At 37.3% G+C, this 6,702-nt stretch overlaps 1 long non-coding RNA gene across 1 annotated transcript; it reads right to left on the bottom strand.

Annotated features, from left to right (window-relative positions):
• Positions 1-356: 356 nt before the first annotated feature.
• LOC132326963 (uncharacterized) lies at positions 357-4,135 on the bottom strand. Its single transcript, XR_009486389.1, has 3 exons — positions 3,983-4,135; positions 1,932-2,023; positions 357-663 (listed from the first exon to the last, which is right to left on the bottom strand). It is a non-coding gene; the product is annotated as an uncharacterized LOC132326963 (long non-coding RNA).
• Positions 4,136-6,702: the final 2,567 nt, after the last annotated feature.

Here is a 6,702-nt window from a genome sequence, read left to right as displayed (position 1 = left end):
TAAGAAATAATAATTTTCTTCCTTCTAGAGAGCAGTCTGGGGCAAGCAGAGGATGTGTGGGTTAAAGGAGGACAGTTTCTGCCAAGTATTTGATCAGGAAACAATAACAATTAGAAAGAAATGCCTTACTTTTACAAGCCAAATATTAGCACATTTATTACTTTCCAAAATTATTATGCAAAGGTTGCAATACTTGCTACTAATAAATATATTGAAATTAGTGGGACATGATCATTTTTGGTGTCAGACTCCATCTCCGCTGCTTTTATGCATTGAAGTCCTCATCCTTGTTTAGAGAAAGTCTAAACTGGAAATGAAATCTTTTGCCAGGAGATGAATTTACTCTGAGACATGACTGCATTAGGCCTGGTTTATTTCAATAAACACATGGAACAATAGGTGAAAACAAAGATTTTTTTGTAGCAAATGTAGTTACCCAACAGAGTTTGTCATGGAGAGAAGCTGCCTTTCACTTAAGGCAAAGTGAAAACACTGAGGAAGTTTTCATGATGGATTTTTTTTAAAGGTCAGGGTGTCTGTTTCCCCAGCTGTGTGTGTAAATCCAGAGACTCCAGAAAAGATGGCCAGTGTATTGTGTTCAGACACCCAAGTCTTTTCTGTGCCATGGAGTGAGATCACTGGCTTATCAATCATTTCTTCCCCCTAAATCCAGGGAACGTGGAGATTGTGTGAGGTGTAGTTCATTAACACTCATTAATGAGGTCACAGCCACTGATTTGGAAAAAGGGACATGTAAAATGTGGACAGACCATTCTGCAGAGCTGTTATTTTTTCAAATGCAAGTTTTCCTCTGTAAAGCTGTTGAAGAACACACACCTCCTCCCCTTTAAATATTTCCAGGGTAATGCAGCTCCACAGTCACTTGCTGTCTACTCTGATGCATCTAAAATTTTCTGATGGTTCTTAGAGGTTGTTTTCAGGGGTATTTCTGGGGTTAGAAGTGTTATTGAATGGGTGACTGGCATTCTACCAGGTGATACAGGAGAGAGAGTCTTTCATAACCATGGTAGGATGTAATTAAGATTTCTGACAGAACATGCAAACCTGCAGATGTTACTGTTCTCTCATGAGCTCTTTTTTAGGATAATGGATTTATGCCTTGTGAGGCAGGGTCTGAGCAGATACCTCAGCCAGATAAATGCTAGCATTGCAATTGTAACAGCTTTTTTTGCAGTTGCAGTTGTAACAGCTCTTTTTTTGTACAGGTCCCAATGCAAATGACTGAGAGACCTGACTTATTTCATTTTCCTTAGCAGACTGTTCAGCCAACTTTACTAAGACCTATTTTATATTTTTGCTTTCACTTCTGTCTCAACCAACACCCACTAATGAGTTACAAACATCAATTCTGCAGGTGTATCATTAGGACTTTCCACATTAATATGAGATACAAGGTTCAGTGTACAGAAAAACTCCCCAAAGGAGATTTACTCCTTGTCTTCCCAAGTGGGGGAGAGCTGTTAATATTTTTCTAATGCCTACTCAAGTGCAAGAGATAGCACCTATTTTTTCTGAAGGGCCATTATCATTTCCAAGGCAGTAAGAGCAGTCAATATCTGGAAGAAGGAGTGCTGAAACTGCCTCCTAAATAAATTAAGGATCAATAGTGTTTGGTGGGAGAAAGGAGGATTTTAATCTAAATGAAACCCCAGGGAGATTTAGGAAAAGGATTGGACATAAAAACCAGAACACTTTGCCAAGGAAAGGATGTTTCCTGATGCAGCAACCTGAGCACATGGAATGGGCAGGGGAACATGTTGATGGCCACAGGAATAAAGAAAATGCTGACAATATGTCAGACAGACAAAAGGAGGGAAAGAGAGAGGTTTGGAATTTAATCTGATGATAATTGGATTATTCATAATTAGTTTTTTTATTTTTCTTCTGCCCCCTCCCCACATACCTCTTACCTTTGTCTTCATAAATCTTTCTTGCTCTCTCATTGCTTTGATGTTGGGGGTAAATTTTAATTGTTTTCACCAAAAGTGGCTCCAGGTGGGTCCTAAGTGGAGATTTTCATAGTCAGGAAAGGGATGGATCACCTGTCTCACCAAATCCCAGCTCCCTGACCCCCTTCTGACGGGGCACAGAAGGAGGCCCAGAGGAGGAGCTGGAGGTGGATAAGGTTTCCTAAACTCAGAATTACACCCCAAAAAAGCTTCCTGGGTCTGAGGACACATCAGAGAGTGGAGCTGTGACCCCCAGATCCCAGCTGAGCCTGGAACATCTCGTGGGAAATCTCTGCCAGGAAAAGGTCTCCGAGTTGCAGCCCTTTGAATCTTCCTCATGGAAAAAGTGGCCAAAATCAGTAGGAATTCTCCTGAAATGGGTGAAAAAAGCAAAACTGACCTTCCTGTGTTTTGTGCTGATACCCTGAATTGTGAAATCTGCCTGTCCCAGGAAGCTGTGAGATTAATGAAGGGATTTACAGAAATCCTTGGCTAACCATGATTTACATTTAAAATTTGAGAGCAAATTTCACCCATATCCAGACCAAACTTGGGCATGTAGGTGATTTAATGAACTTACATTATGCATACACATTTTCTTGAATTTGACATGTCAAATTGCATCTATTAAAATGAAAATTTACGACAATTCTTTTTAACTTAAATTCACAATCACTTTACTTGCACAGCTTCTGTCACATCATTTAATCTTTGCACATTTTGATGTGTCTAAATTAAGAAAATAGAATCATGATATTTCAGATTTTTCTTCTTTTCTAAAGAAAAAGTTTAGTTTGAAACTTTTTTCCATATTTGAGAGTTATAAAGTCACTTTTTACTGAGTTGCAGCTGGGACTCTGTTGGTAACAGATTATTACAATGATAATTTAAATGTCACATCATGGTTATGTTGTTTCCTTTGGTTTTGCACTTTTAAAAATAAATAATATAAGATAATATATAATAATATGAAGAAAAATAAATTAAAACCTTATTTAAGTAGAATAATAAGCTTTAAATAAACATTTTCCTAGATAATTTAAAAAATTCTGGTACTTTTTACTCATAAAAACTGAGACAAAAATATGTGAAGGCAGAGAAATAGGTCTATTGGGTTAAAACCTCAAAATTCAACTTCTCAAAGATAATGAAGAGGTGATTTTAATTAAGAAGTTCATCAGGAATTCATAATATTTAAAATTTTCTAGCCTTCAATATTCTTATTAGTGCCTTAACCAGAAATTTATACTTAACTGTATGAGTATTTTCTCTTAATTGGCTTTCTTTTTTTTTTTTTAATTTATGCTCTTATTGTGTGTCCTAAGCAAAACAAATGTGTTACAACAAAATAATCTTTGCAGTTGCAGAAAGACAAATCATTTCTTTCAAATGTGTTCTTTGAGCAACCATCTATCCTCTCCCATCAAGAAAATGAATACTAAATTGTGCATTTCATGAGGCTATTAAGTAAAATTTCTTGATTGATTTCCCCCCTTTTACAGGAGTAAAAATTCTCCTGTCCCTCTTGCAAAGCCTCTGGGAAAAGATGAGCCCTCAGCATCTGTGGCTGAGTAACAGGGGGGTATCTCCTTTTTCACTGTTCTCTGTAGCATAAAAATCATTCAGTCAAAAGCAGTCACACTCTTGAGTTCACAGTGACAAATATTCTGACAGGATTCTAGGGTTTCTAACAAATATTTTCTTTCCAGCTATTAAAAGTGTTGCCAAAAGTATTCAAAATGAGAAAATTCTTGTTGTGTTACAGTATCAGACACCTTTTTTTGCCAGAACATCCCCATCTCACACAAAACTAATACAAAATTTGCCTTCAACCTTTTTTCCTTCCAGCTCCCAGTTATACATCAAGCTGTTCTTCAGTTTTAAAAATTAGAGAATGAAGATATTATTTCTGCAATGTGAAACTGACAATTTTGGCAGCTCATGATGAATTAGTACAATACAATACAATGAAGTAAAATACTTATTTTTAGCAAGGCATGTGAATTTTTCACCTGATCTTTTGGCATTCTCACAGACCTTGATCTTGCAAAAAAGCAGGGGGACATCTCAAAGGAAGCCAGGTATCTGAAGGTATAAAATTACATATATTTAGGCATTATATAAATGTGAATTTCTGTGTCTTCAGATAGGACAAGTTAGGTGGTTTGTTTCCACTGAAAGTAATGGGAAATTAGCTGAAAGTTCTGTGCTCTTTGACTGTTTCCTGTTTTCAAGAGTGTTTGTCTGTACTTGCCAAGGAAAGCACAAAGAAGAGCACACTGTAACGTGTCTGCACAGCTCAGTGGTTACTGCAGGACGGATACACAGGATTTCACAACATTTTGTACATAGTTAGATGGATAATTGATGCATAAAATGAACTGACAGCTTATGGACTTATGGACTGTGAACTGCAACTTGGAAATCCCCTGTGCAGAGGCAGATCTACAACAGAATTAAAGAACCTGGATCACATTTTCATTCAGTTAGATTTTCTTTTCCTTTTTTTTTTCTTTTTGGCCTAGGGATTGTACCTATCCTATCAAAAATATATCATTCCACCTCCATTATTCCACTTCTTATTGCAATGTAGGAGAAAGAGAGCATCTACTCTAAGTATTGGAAATGTGACATTGTGAATATCCTAAGTGAAATAAAAACCAGAGAACTAAAAATGGATTGATTTTGAATTGAGGAGTCAGATATATTAGGACTTCTAATGGCATATCTGCCTTTCCCTTTAGAAATGGTTTATGACAAATAAAATAAACTAGGAGTAATCACTTCATTAATATTGAAACAATTTAATGATCATAATCAACTCAGCTTCAAATTCAAAAGGTAATTAATAAAAAAGTTATTTAAAGTAAAACGGAGGTCACTATTGATGGGTCATCTTTTAATTATGCATCATGAGGGGAGAATTAAGCTTTGTAATTCCATGGCCTAGTTTTCCAATGAGGAAAAACCAATTCTCAATAGTCTGCTATATAAAAAACCAAGAAGAAACAGTGAGTAATACAAACAACAAATCCTTTAATCTGGAGAAAAAAGTATGGTACAGGGTCTACACTGGTCTAAAAAGTACAAGGCCTTTCAAACAGATGTTAAGTCATTTTTCCTCTAATTCTGTAATTCTAATTCTTACTCACTGTGGATCAGTGAGGGGACAAAGTAAATTCTGACTGTGCTGTAGCTTTCCATAGAGAGGCCCAGAATTTAATACAAATTCTAGTGACAAACTCTCTGTACTTCAAGGCAGCACAATCAGGGTGTCAGGGATGGCATTAATTTCTACCACAACTCTCCTTTGCCAGGCTATAGTAGATTCTTGAAGATATCTTCATCTTTTCCTGTTAATGCCTCTTATTTAGACCTGCCCAGGCAAGACTGTACCAACTGATTGACCAGCTTTGTTCCTTGAATTTTCTGGTACTTTTTACACCTTATTCTTTCCATTTAAAAAGGGAAAATGAACTGTCCTTGTGATACAACCTGCTCAGTTTGCTTTAATCATTACTCAAGGCTCAATAACCTCCATTCTGGGCAAAACCAGATCAAAAACCTCGCTGTGGATCTCGCCCTATAAATCTTTACTGTAATTTCAGCCCTTCTACTTCAACAGGCACCAGCTGCATGGGAAAGCTCAATTGCCACGGCTGAGCATTTGCAGATGGAGGTTCCTGCCCTCCTCCTGCTGCTGAGCTGGTATTGATTTCCCTCCCCAGTTACTCCAGTGTGCAGCTAATGAGGGTTCTGATGAGCCTGTGTGCCTCTGACACCCCTGCCAGTCGATCATCCCCTACCAATGGAGTGTTAAACACCACTCAGGTGGCACAAATACATGATGTAATTTGTATTTCCTGCCCCTTTGTGTTAATTTGTGGCAGTCCACTTTGGATAATGCACACTTTTACTTTTGTGAGCTCATATTTAACGTAATGAAATGAGAGATGCATTGTATTTGCATTTATATAATTTCTGGGGGAGTGTTAGCTTGGTTAATGCAGTGCACTTCAGTGTCTCAATGAAGCATTAGTGTGTGGTGATTGGAAAAACCCAGGTTCTGCTTCTGCCCCTTATTCCACTTGCAGGGTGCCCCAATGAAGGAAGGAAGGATGCATCTGACTCCATGTTCTCAGAAAGCTCATTTATTACTTTATGATACTATATTATTTTAAAGAATGCTAAACTATACAATACTAAAGAATACAGAAAGGATACTTACTGAGTGCTAAAAAGAAAATAATGAAAACTCCTGACTCTCTCCAGAGTCCTGACACAGCTTGGCCCTGATTGGCCAAAGAGTGAAAACAACTCCCAGCAGAATCCAATGGAACAATCACCTGTGGGTGAACAATCTCCAAACACATTCCACATGAGCACAACACAGGAGAAGCAAATGAGACAAGAATTGTTTTCCTTTTCTCTGAGGCTTCTCAGCTTCCCAGGAGAAAAATCCTGGGTGAAGAGATTTTTCCAGAGAATGTGGATGCCACAGCCCCGGTCAATCATTCATGAAACAAGCCAGCTTTGATCACCCTTTGATGACATAGTCTTCCTTCAGTATTCATTTGCTTGGAAAAGTGGGAATGCCATTATTGAAATCTAGAAACAATTAATTATTTCCCAATTATATATCAGGCTTTTGCAAAATTTTAAGAATTCAGAACTTTACTTTCAGTCTTATTGTGAAGTGATATATTTTTGTATTCCAAGTAAAACAAATAGG

The sequence above is a fragment of the Haemorhous mexicanus genome, chromosome 4 (genome assembly GCF_027477595.1).
Source record: "Haemorhous mexicanus isolate bHaeMex1 chromosome 4, bHaeMex1.pri, whole genome shotgun sequence".
Lineage (NCBI taxonomy): Eukaryota > Metazoa > Chordata > Aves > Passeriformes > Fringillidae > Haemorhous > Haemorhous mexicanus.
Note: the sequence above shows the minus strand (reverse complement) of the source record. Positions and strands in the feature narration are given on the sequence as shown.